Raw genomic sequence first — 13,125 nt, forward strand, 5'->3', positions numbered from 1 at the left:
CGCAAGACTCACATCAGCAGCCAGACGCGCGCAGAGCGAGAAGAGCTAAAAGGAAGAGGATCGCAAGTTGCTGCTGTCTGCGGACACAAAGCTACCCTTTGCGACCCCTCGGACACGTTTAATCCGCAGAAATACGTCGTCGTCCCGGCGGTGAAGATTGCTCGCGCGGGAGGCGAAGTAAGAGGGTGACTTATCGGCCGGCCGGCTTTTATACCGTCCGACTTTTTGCATCCGGCGACGAAGAGCGATCTCGCGCTTCGCCGCTCGTGTCTTCGCGGCGCCCACGCGCGACGCAACCGCCGACTGTGTCCTTCGCGGTGTGACCATCGAGGGCGCGTATTTTTTCCGATTTCTTTTCTCTCTATAGACTACGATAAAACTGATCAAGCACTCCGCTTTAACGCGCGCATTTTACGGTAAGGTAGTCCGAGAGAGGAGAGAAGGGAACGCTACGTATGACCTCCGTCTCCCTTTCTCCTGTGCATTTCTATTTCCCTCTCCTCTCTTTTTTTTTCTTATTTTACGCGCGCGAAGAAACAGACGAACGACTGACGATTTAGGCGATCACCTCGAGCGTACGTCCCCAACGGTCCGCATGCGACTCGCGAAAGTGACATATCCAGCTGACTGTGAGGAACAGAAAAGGAGAAGGTAAGAATGACGGAAGGAAGGGAGAAAGAAAGGGAGATCAGAGCGCGGCGCGGAACAAGCGGAAGAATCGAGCAGAGACAGACAGGCGGCGGGCAGCAACGGTTACAGCAGAATAAACCCCTCAATAATGAGTTCCGCGAGTGAATTCTCTCGGTGCGGAGTAAAGGAGCGAGAGTGAGAGAGAGAGAGAGAGAGAGAGAGAGAGAGAGAATAAAACAGAACAGAGCGCACGATGGTGGCAGGGGTCGAAGGGGTTAGGGGAGCGGCAACGGCGGCGGCGGTGGATGGGTGGCCAAGGGGCGAGGGAGGAGGGAACCTGAGAGGCAGAGGGAGGTTTCCGCACCGGCAAGAGTAATAGTAAGAGGCAATAAAATATAATGAAATAACATCCAATCCAGGAGAGATATTGTGAAAATATTATTACTAACTTATTACTCGTTGGGCACGGCGTACCACGCTCTCGACCTTTTTCTCCATTTTTCTCTGCTTTTCCCTCTCTCCTCCCTCCCTCTCTCTCTCTGTCTCTCTCTCTCTCTCTCTCTCTCTCTCTCTCTCTCCCCCTCACCGTTCTTTTCCTCCACCTTTCCCACCCCCGGTCGTTTCTCCGGTCTGCCCCGTTTCCTCTCGCCGCCGACAAACGTGTACAGTTTGCGCCTGAAAAGGTGAGAATCGATAGTGTTATTTGCGAAGGATTGCTCCTTGGCAGAAAGGAAAAACGTCGAGAGATAAAGGGAGGAAGAGAAGAGGGTGAGACTCGAGTGGAGCCCCTTTTGATCTCGCTGATGCCGAATCAGCCGCCGATAATCAACACACGCGACATCGGATCTTTCCGTACATGCGGGCAGAATGCGAATGTCCGAGTGTGAGGCGCGGCACAGTTTGCCTCGCGCGTACGTTCGCGCATTTGTGCGAGTTTAACGCGCGAGAAGGATCCAAGTTACGGCGAGGCAGGTGAGATTCGACGTGCAAACCGGCGGCGCGGCGCGGCTTGAATCGCGCTTTAACTCTCTCACCGTGTGTTCGCGTTAAATATTAGACGACGAAACAATACGATCCCGATAATTGAGGGAGAACAATGAGAGGAATGAAATTGTGATAATACAGCAACAGCGGCTTCCCCGTCCTTCCCCGTCTCCCACTCCGTTCCGCCCCTACCGTCCGCGCGAAGGAACGTCCATTCATCTTGTCGCTGTAAAAATGTCGCCGAGAGCTGACATAAAAAATATTTCTTGACGGTCGTTCCTGTTTTGTCTGAAAATCAGCTTGTCGCTCCTCCGCAAATTTCGTCCTGCGCGCGCGCGCAACATTTTCACTGGAAATTCCTGCTCTCTTTTGAAGAGCGGCCCGTACGCGTGACCCGTCATCTTCCCGCGCTCTTCCGTCCCTCCGACTTACCCCCCCCCGCCTTCCGCCCTCCGTCCGTGTTCGCCAGGCGATCGCGTAGACACGATAAAATTTTTTCCCCCTTATCGAAGATCCGCGTTAAAACTCGCTTATATATACCCGCGGCAGATGGTGGCCGCGGTTTCCGGTGCTCGCTTCGACGGGAATCACGTGGCCAAGGATTCGTCCTTGCGAAAACAAAAAGGAGAGAAAAAAGGGAAAAGAAAAATACGCGAACGCGCCACGGAACGTCGGGAGACGAACGCGGCGGAGTCGCAGATTTCCGCGGCTCGTTATTTTAAATTAGCGAGCGCGCTTCGTACTTTAAATTATATCAAGACTGGATCTGGAAAATTCTTCTCCATGCCGGAGAGCCTCGGCCGCCAAGACGTTAAAAATTAAATACCCGACGAGAACGAGTTTCATTACAATAATTTTATTATAATAATAATCATTTACGTTCTCATCTGCCTTTCCTCTTGCCATTCTCTTCTCCTTCTCTCACCCTCCTTCATTCTCCATCTTCTTACGTGGTATTTGCTACATTTTTGCCAGGAGGAGGAGAGGAGAAGAGGCAAGAGGAAAAATCAGGTAACGTCCGTCGTTATCTCGTAAACTTAATTGTAAAGTCGTGCGACTCTGCTTCCTCCACGAACACAATGACTACTATGACGACGACAACGACGAGGAGGAACAGCGAAACGCCGCGCGCGATCCACCGCGTATCCTGCGTGCGCGCTGATGTCCCTCAGCATCTACGGTCGCTGGCCTAATCGCCCGGCATCGCCGTCGAAATTATTCCCTTTTAGCGTTGTTAGCCGGTCCGCTCGCGATTCGCGATCGATCCCCGGCTCGTCCAGCTCTCTCTCTCTCTCTCTCTCTCTCTCTCTCTCTCTCTCTCTCTCTCTCTCTCTCTCTCTCTCTCTTGTATTTGAAATGCAAAGTGCGCGGCCGAGCATTATCTTCCAGGAAAGACTGGCGAACGAACGGCAAAAGGGAAGAACAAGAGAGAGGGAGAAAGAGAGAGAGAGAGAGAGAAAGAGGGAGACACACACAGAGAGGGAGAAGAAACGGAGAGAAACGGGGGGAAAAAAGGCAGAAGGGAAAAGATTATCACGGAGCGAGATATCCGGGGGAGATCACGCGCGGTGACGAAAGATGGTTATATAAAACGCGGGTACAAGCAGGAGCAGGAGGAGGAGAAGGAGCAAAGAGGGAGGGGGGTGAGGAAGGAGGAGCAGGAGGAGGGAAGGTGGCGGCATGCAACAATCCTATCTGACCGTGTAAATCTCCGGGCGTCGTAACGAAGCGGCAAATCGAAACTAAACGGCAGCCCATGAATGGGAAATCAGAAAATAACGTTACGCCGCGGTGCGAGGCCGCGTGCGCACGCGCGCGCGCGCGCTTCCGGCCAGGACACCCTGTGTGTACACACGGGAAAGCGAGCGAACGGTCGCGGAGCAGCCGCCTGCGTGCGTCATGCGTCCGTATCTGGCTATGTGCGTATAAGCGTATATGTGTGCATGCGTGCGTGCGTGCGTGCGAGCCGTCTCACGCATCCGAGAGCTGCAGTAATGCACATTATTATCTCGTAAGCGAAATCTGGTTACAGAGTCCTTTTATTAAAGCTTTAATTGATTGACGACGCTTAAAATGCGCGCGCGCATATGGTTTATCTGTCCGCGCATTTTTGCCTGCTCCACAGTCTCCTCCCTCCTCCTCGTCTTCTGCGTACCTTCATGTTGTCGCCTATCCCGTACTCCCCCTTTTCTCCTGCCCGCTGAATAATCTTCCCTCTATCTCTCTTTGTACAGCATTCTCTTCCCTTCCTCCTTCGCCCCTTAATAATAAAATTCGTCCCTTCTCCTCTCCTCTTCTTCCGTTTTCTCTCCCTTCCTCTCTTTCTCTCTCTCTCTCTCTCTCTCTCTCTCTCAGTTCTTCCTGCACGCGGTTGTTACTTGCGTTCATTTGTTCCCTGCATCTTAATTGCATCGTCGCGAAATTGGATCGTCGGCGTCTTTTCCACGCGTATTTGCATTTTCGTTATTTTCGAATTTTCCGGCCCCGTCATTTTGTAGCACTTACGCATGTATTTCTCCGCCGGCTATATTGTTCTCGTGGGTTCCCATCCGGAACATAATAAACCGTCTGCCCTATCGCTCTATCTATCTATCCGCCTATCCGTCTCTCTTCCGCTCCGCCGACTTTTTTTCCTTTCCTCACTCGGAGCCCGCTATAAAGAGTTTAGCAATGTAGTCGGAATATTTTTGCGTTCCCCCTTCCTGCGCGCGGGCGCGGTGTTGCGTCGTAAGCTGCGACGAGTCACGGTGATTTGCGTGGACGAATTTTATTCCGGACTCCTCCAGAGATATCTCGCCGAGAACGGCGGCAGGTTTCGCGATGCGAACGGCGAAGCGAGAGCAGCGGCGGCGACGAGAACTCTTCGAGAAACAACGCGCGGTTAACGAACTCGCCGCAAAATCTTTCGCGCGAAATTAAATCACCGGCATTAATTTTACCCCTGCCGCGAGACTTTAACATCCGCCGACGGTCCCGCAGATCTGTGTTCTCCAGGTGAACGTGTTCCGTTCGTTCCCTCCTTCGCTTCGGCCCTCCCTCTTCTGCTGCACGCGTTTATTCACAGTTTCGCTCGCGACGGCCAAACATTTTCGCCGTTTATCGTTTACCGAATCGCTCTAACCGGCGCCAGCACGGAGCTGCTTCGAAATTCGCATGAATTCGCCGCGTACGGAGAAATCTCGCCGCGAGTTCCGTTCCTGCGCGCTCGCGCGCACGCGCTGCGCAAGCTATTACTTACGGCCGTCTATATTCCGGGTAATTTGCGAGAGTAGAACGATTTGTCGAGACAACGTCGCTTATATAAATAATATGTCGTTATGCGAAACAGCGCGGAGGGGCTCTCTCGTCCGTGTCGCGTTCGCGTTCGCGTTCACGTGTCTTTGCTGCACACGTTATATAAACCGCGTCTAGTATGGCTGTGTGTGTGTGTGTGTGTGTGTGTGTGTGTGTATGCGAGTGCGTGTGTCGACGCGTGCACCCGCGCGTTCGTATACGCGCCAGGAATAAGCAGTGCACGACGATGCAGTCGCTCGTAAGTAATGCAAGTAAGAATAATGTGTTTATTCGTCGGATTAAAGATCGCTTTGTATGCGCGTCACTGCGAGTGGAATATTTTAATGGCGATTTCCTCGACAAATTTAGAATCGACACGAATGGGGGACAGAGAGATTGGCGTCGATGTGTGTATCCACGTCCACACACGTTCGAAATTTCGGACAAACGTACGGAAATGGAAATTCTCGACGCATCGCGAGGGTCTCGATGACTGGACGTTAATCGCACGCCGTCATCACGACCGACGATGCACGTTTTTACAGGCGCGATGACATGCAACATAAATTCAATAATGCATGTCGGTGACCTGTGTATGTGCGATTGTATAATTGTGGACATGCACAGTCGCACACTCGTCGCGAGTAGGCCGCGCACGGTGCGCGCAGATGTGCGCAGGTGCTCGCGCGTGGCGCGGCGTATGAATAAAATACGGCTTCGGGCCGAAGATTTCGCCGAGTCGACTCGGTATAACTCGTCTCTGTCGCATTTGCATCCGCATTACGCGAGCGTATATACCGCCGGCTTGCGTAATATTATAATCAGCCGCGGGAAAATAAATAACTATGGCGTCTACCTGGCCACCTCTCTGTGCGCTGTCCTCGTCCCTCTCTCTCTCTCTCTCTCTCTCTCTCTCTCTTCGCGCGCTCGCCGTCTCTCTTACGCTCTCCCTCCCTCTTGCCGTCCCTCTTGCACCGTCAGATAACTATCTTTCCGTTTCCTGCTGGCGGGCCGCAGTAAATACACATAAGTCGTAGCAACCTACTTGCTATAGTTGAAGAAAGAACGAGGGAACGGAGCCGCGGTCGCGGGAGGAGGAGGAGGACAAAGACGGCGATAACACGTAACTACAACGATTTCCACTTGAATTAAGAGCGCCTCGTAAAACGGAATTTATTATTCGTGCTCGGGGGAAAATTTTTGCGGAGCGCCCGCTCAAGAAAAAGCTTCCCTCGAAAAGGGAAGAGAAAAAAGAGGAAAGAGAGATAGACAGACGAAAGGTAAGGGAAAGAGAGAGAGAAGGGGGGGGGCGGAAGAGGAAAGAGAAACAGAGAAAAACAGAGAGAGAGAGAGAGAGAGAGAGAGAGAGAGAAAATGAGAAAGAGAAAGGGAGCGACAGGAGGGAGAGATCGCGAGAGTAGCGGCGGCGGCGGCGGCGGCGGCGTCCGCCTGATTAAATATCACGAGGAACTTGCAGCGAAGATTGCAACGCGCACGGCGGGAAATAATGCCCGTTGTTAAACCCCGAGAACATAACGTGAAACTACTGCCAATTCGCGTGAACTCGAGGAATACTGAGTTCGGGCGAAAAGTGTCCGAGAGTTTTTAATTGTAACGAGCTGAGCAACGCGCCCACATACTTTCCGCGTTGTCGTTTTTACGATTTTTTTCCAGTTTCTTTCTTTCGTTTTTTTTTTTTCTAGTCGGAGTAATTTCTCCCTTCAGCACCGGTTAATTTCTGCCGCGTGTACAATGAGGCGTATATTTATTCAACGCGCGGGAGCGAAGCGACTGCGTGTGCGCGTGTGTATTCGCGTGGACTCGAGCTCGTCCTTCCAAGGGTTAACGTACGCGGGAAAACGCGTCTTCTCAGGAGCATCGAGTGACGAGGAGTATCGCTTTATAGCGGGGAAGAAGAAACGGCGCGGAGGAAGTGTCACTCGTATTCGCGGCGATGCGCGATGCATAAAAATCGCGTGCGCATGGCCGAGTATCTTTAATTAGCTGTGTGAATAATGTAACGCATCGCTGATAACTGCGCCGTGCGTTTTCGAGTGCGCTTGAAAGGAGAAAAAAAAAAAAAAGATCGCTGTCCAGTCGGTCAAATCCCCCTTCAAGACAATATTTTCGCCTTTATCGGGTCGATCGGAATGATGCCGGAGCGTCATCACTCGAACATTACGCGCGAATTATTCGCTCGCCGCGCTACGCGTTTCCGTTCTCGTTCTCCGGATGGTCTCCGGGACGGAGTTTCGCGCCGGCGAAAATACCCGAAACGTAATCCGCCCTTCGCGTTTCAGGCTTTGCTCCAGACAACGTCCGTATTGCCTTACGATGCCCAATCCCCCCATCGAACCGCCGGGCGCGCGCGGCCGGGTTGCTTTAAAAAATTCCAGCCGGCTCGCTCGGCTTTTCCCGGCTAAATGATGATAATCATTAAACCGATGGAGCCGTGCTCCTTCGTTTCGCGGCCAGGCTCGTCCTACTTCGTAGACTTTTCATTAGCGAGGATTCGACTCGGGAATATCATCGGGGCAGAGCTCTCTCGCATCCGGGCACCTATCCTTCTCTCTCTCTCTCTCTCTCTGTCTCTCTCCTTCATCTCCGTGTCCCTTCCTCGTTCTCTCCCTCATCCCTTCACCCTCACTCATCCTCTTCCCCCTCCTTCTCTCTCTCTCTCTCTCTCTCTCTGTGGTCCTCTCCCTCGTCGCCATATCTATTCCGTACACTTGCACGCGCTCGCATGCATACGCTCGGCCGCCACGTACGAACGCACAAACGACAAAACACGTATTACGTGTAACTGGAGTCCGCGCTAGAGATCAATACACATAATAGAGGGTATCTATAGCGGGCGCAACCCGTGCTCATTTACTTAATTGTGTTCTATACGGCATAACCGAGGCGTGGTGTGCGGCTCGTGTAGGTACGCTGCCGCCTCCTCCCTGCACCCCCCCCCCCGCGCCGCTGCTACCCTCGATGCACACTCCCTGCTACCCCCTGCCAGCCTGCCTGCCTGCCTGCCTGCCTGCTTGCCTGCCTGCTTTTGCCCCTTGCCTTCCCCCCGTCCGGACGAGGGAGGGAGGGAGGGAGGGAGGGAGGGAGGGGGGGGGGCCGAGTGTGCGTAATATTCAGACGTATAACGCGCCGGGGCCGCGTAGGTACATTGGCATCAATTTATGGGGGTTGGGAGGGCCGCCCCGCCAGGCTATATACGCTTCGATAGGGTTGAATATCTCGCGCTTTTGTGCCCCGTCCACATCTCCGCGCTTCCGCCCCTCTGTCTTTTCCACCCACCCTCCCTCTTCTCGCAGCCGAACCGCCGCAGCCGTCCTTCCACCCTCTCGACGGTTCTCCGCGCCACGCCACGTCGCGGCGCATCGCGATGCGTCGCGTCGCGTCGCGTCGCGGCTTCTCCCGCGTGCGTTCCTTCTTTCCGCGAGAACTCGCGTTTTTCGTCCCGTCGCGGCGTCCGTCTCGACACGACGTCGTTGAGCCCCGCGGAAATGTGGGGAACTGTTGTCCCCCGAGACTGGCGAGTGCTGTGGGACGTAGTGAATTCGCGAAACGGTCGGACCACGGCGTGCTCGTCGGGGAATGCAATGTTCACTGGCGATCTACAGCGAGCTCTTTCGCCAGGCTTGAGAAAGTTCGATTGTTGATCACGATTGAGCGGAATTAGCGGAATGTACGTGTTTTACGATCAATGCACGGCGTGCGCGCGCGCGAACCAACGTAGAGAAATTAGTCGCGGCGGATTGACGCGCGGAATAATATCGGAAAGTTCCTCTCGCCTTGCCTCTCGTCGCAATTTCTTGTATTCATCAGCGAAATACCTCGGTGAGCGGATTAAATGACTCCGACGACCGTGCCATAAGTTTGCCGGCAAACGAGGCAGACGGCGAAACGTGGGATTCGCGGCCGCGGAAATAACGGCCGCGACCGCGACTGCGACGCTAATCGAGCCGGCGAGGAAAAGCGCGCGCGAGATATCGCAAGAATTCGCGGCGCGAAAAGGGTTGAAAGCGATCCGCTTTCGGCGGCGGGCCGGCGGTCGACAACTGCGACGAACAACAAAATGTCGACCGCAATTATGCTGTAATTAACTTGGAAACGTACACGTTCTCTTCTCTCTCTCTCTCTCACATACATACTCGCACACAAACACGCTATCGCGATACACACATCGACGGCGCCGGGGCGGCTTCACAGGTGGTTGGGGATTTTTGTATTTAGCGGTTGGCACCGTCCGGCGTTTACACGTTTACACGCACCGCCTGGCTGCGTTATATGCATGTTTGCGGTGACGGAAGAGAATTTAAACCAACCACCCTCCTCTCTATAACGCCTACCGCTTCGCGCCCTCTCCTCTCTCGTCCGGTCTCGAATTCTGACAAACTATACCGAAAATTAGTCCGACCCGACGCGCTATCTTATCCCTTCGCTCCTCTCATACGTGTTAACAACACAAGCGGAGAGGAGGAGGGGGTTCGTGTGGTTTTGTATGTGTGTACGCATGCGGGATCGAATGTGGGATTATTTTAACCTTTCTGCAATGCGAACGTACGCGGATTGCTACGAGAGAGAGAGAGAGAGAGAGAGAGAGAGAGAGAGAGAGAGAGAGAGAGAGAGAGAGAGAGAGAGAGAGCACACTAGCTTTGTCAGGCTTTCGGATTCTCCGGCGAATATAGAGACGATTAAAACTGGAAGACGACCGACTGAAAACTTTAAGAGCCGTTCTTGTCGTATTACTTCATTACAGCCGTTACGGTCGGCTAGTCGGAGTTATTTTATAACGGGTATTGAATAATAAAGAACAACTTCTCATTCTTTCGCTTATGTCTCGAATAAAACGTATGGGAAATAAAGAATACAACGGATATCGCGATAAATTCGGAAGCGACTCTGCTCGACGTGAATTGAACAAAGACGAGGTTATATTTGATTGAGTATAAGTATCATACAATCGGCCGGATATAGTTGCGCAATGTGGAATATCGAACGACGAGCTATTTTTCCGGGTCTTTAATATAGTCGACGATGCGGGCAGGAGGCAACGACGTGTTCTCTCTTGGAAAGTAAACAAAGTGCAGTGGTTTACATGTTAAACCGCAGGAAAACGGAACGGAGCGAATTTCTCCGACAAATAGCATGAATTTGCTGAGCCATTGGCGTGTACTCCGCGGCAAATAAAGACGCCGGAGAAATTCGTAATAAGAGGCCCATTTGGAAAGTATGATTTCACGGTCGTACGTCATTGCTCTGTGTATTTTCTACCGTCATTCCGTTTCTACGCAAGCAAGCACACTTCTTTATCGCATGTACAATACACACATATCCACTCACATATGTGTGTATACGTGTATATATATATATGTATATATATATATACAGGGTGTCCGGGATCTTTCGGAAACAGATAATTATAAAGATTAATCGGATCAAACTGAGAAGAAAAGTCATGTGCCATTTTGCAAAAATCGCAATAATTATTAAGTTGAAAATGATCACATTTAGAGGCTCTTTTAATTGGTAACTTTGAAAATTTGCGCAATGGTTATTTGCAAAATGGTAAAGGACTCTTTTGTTCAGCATGACCTAATCTACAATTATATGACGGCTATTGTGTCTAGCGATAGATATGAGTATATTGAACTTTGAACCTGAATCTTGAACCTGTCGTTCAAGGCACAATAGCCGTCATATAATTATAGATTAGATCATCCTGAACGAAAGAGTCTTTCACCGTTATTTTGCAAATAAATACGCAAATTTTCAAGTTATCAATTGAAAAAGCCTCCAGATGTGGCCATTTTCAATCATTAATAACTTAATCGCTATTGTGATGTTTGCAAAATGGCACATGACTTTCCCTCTCGGTTTAATCTGATTAATCTTCACAATTTTTCGTTTCCAAAAGATCCTGGACACTCTGTATATCGCGCATGACAGCGCGCGTACATGTTACGTATGTAAGGAAGCACACACGATGCAATTTTAAAACGAGTTAAACTTTCAAAATGACAATGTGGGTATGGTTACCCAACCTTCTACGATACAAATGCGCGGTTGAGAAAAAGTTAACTGAAAAATTATATCAAATTCTTCCGCCTACTTGGTAAAAAAGAAAAAAAAACAACTCAGGTTGACGAGTGATGTATCCTCCTGTTTGGCCGATGCGACAAGAGGCAATTTGGCGCGGCTCGACGGTTTCGCGCGGACAGTTCAGACGGTGTCTCCTCCGTGGCACAGGAGAAGAGACTCAGAAATACACACGCTCGTCCGTAGGAAGGACGACGACGATTCGCACAGTGACTCAATTGAGAGTCGCGGCCGAGGACGACTGCTCGCGGGTTCAACGCTTTCGAGAGCGCGGCCGCCCGCCCGCTCGCTCGCTCGCTCGCTCGCGGGCGTCGCTTCCGGTACAGAATTGCGGCTTAAATTATGGTTACGACTTGGGCGTTACAATATAATCATATCGCGATTGTGCGTGGGGTGTTTATTACGTTATTAAATATACAATGCGCTATCATTAGCTATTAAATATATCATTAATATACGCGGCATAATGCCGCGGCGCGTTCGCCGGGCTCGCGTTTGTGTCGCCGCTCCCTAATATAACGAGCTGCGGGCGCGTGCAGGAGTGCATCGATACCCCTCCGCCTACCCGGGACTTCTAAAATAGTGGAGTCCGACACGTGTTCCCGGGGCGTACGCGCTGCCAGCGCCGCCGGTGCCGGTATTTTTCATCGAACGGTATACATTATTCAGAGATCATTCGCTCGGCACAGCGATGCTTGCGCTGTTTCGCCTGATTTTTCTGACCTCGCGCGTGTTTTCCCCACCACCGGAGTTTATCGGATTCGAAATTTTCGAGTTCGCGCGCGCAGGACGATTCAGTGAATTACGCAGTGCGCAAGATAAAATATTCGCGTGCACAGTGCATACGCAACGTACGCAATTGCCCTCGATGCGGATGAGCCTCCCGCCTCATTCATAAATATCGTTATTGACCCGCGCGCAATCAATTTTTTCTTGGGCGAGAAAGGGAAGGGAAAGAATAAACGCGCGCAGGCGACGGAACAATTCCAAAGTTACGCGAGCGAATGATGATAAAGGGGATGACGAGCGGTGCATGAGGCGCATTTCGACACCTAAAACCGCAGCGGACGAAAGCGCGCGCGTGAATCGTCCTCACCGGTGGAATCTCGTTGCAACGAAAGTGTCGACGCGCACGAGCGATCACGTCGACCGATTGGACACGCCGTGATCGCCACCCCTCTGTCGCAACTCTTCTCAATATATATATACATACACATATATATATATATATATACACACACACATATATATATATATATATATGAACAAACGCGCGCGTATACGCGTTCGCGCGTGCACGAGCAAGTCTAGGTTACGCGGATGAACGTCAAATCAAAATGCACAATCCCGGCAAATCATTTCGAATATTTCATAATGGGCGCGAAATATCATTACTCGCCGCCCGTGCAATCCACCCTTCCGCCCACCGCCGCCGCACACCATCCCTCGCGCAAACCCCGCGCGAATTCGTCGGTGACCGTGCGTTACGAGCGCACACGAATGGGAAGCGCGAGCGACAGAGAGACGGAGACAGAGAGACACGGACAGATAGACAGATCGAGAGAAACAACGGCAAATGGGGAAAGAGAGAGGCAGGGGGAGATCGAGAGAGAGAGAGAGAGAGAGGGGGAGACGGCGAGAGAGCTGGCATCTATTACACGCGCGGAAAGAGGACGGCGCGGAAGGTGCGAGAGGGAAGGAGGACGAGAGGGCTTCTCTCGTAGGGCGAGAGAGGCAGCGGGAGGAAGAGAAACGTACGTAGAAACGCGCGCGGCGGACGCGAGCTAACGCGAACATCCGCGGGACGGGAAGAGGCACGCGGGGCACGCGTGTACACGTACAGACACACGTGTAGCGTGTAACGCCACATAACGCGGATGTGGAGCGGACGCGAGCGAGCGAGCGAGCGAGCGAGCAAGCGCGTGCGCGCGCGCGATACAGGGTATGCGACCGGGACTAAATTACGTTCCCCGTAACGCGTTTAGCCGCGAATCGCATTGCGAGCGATCCGTATAACCCGAATATCGGCCGCACGCCAGAGATAGGACCGAGGGACTACTCGTCCCCCGGAACGAACGAGTATTACATCGCCCGTCGCCGCTCTGATCCCCGTCGTCCTCCATTTTGCCGCGGATT

The 13,125-nt window shown here is 52.1% G+C and overlaps 1 long non-coding RNA gene across 1 annotated transcript in view; it reads right to left on the reverse strand.

The window, feature by feature from the left end:
- Nucleotides 1-13,125, reverse strand: part of LOC112588940 (uncharacterized) — a 114,550-nt gene that overhangs the window by 31,402 nt on the left and 70,023 nt on the right. The window lies entirely within an intron of this gene.

Source organism: Harpegnathos saltator, unplaced genomic scaffold (assembly GCF_003227715.2).
Source record: "Harpegnathos saltator strain DR-91 unplaced genomic scaffold, Hsal_v8.6 scaffold351, whole genome shotgun sequence".
Lineage (NCBI taxonomy): Eukaryota > Metazoa > Arthropoda > Insecta > Hymenoptera > Formicidae > Harpegnathos > Harpegnathos saltator.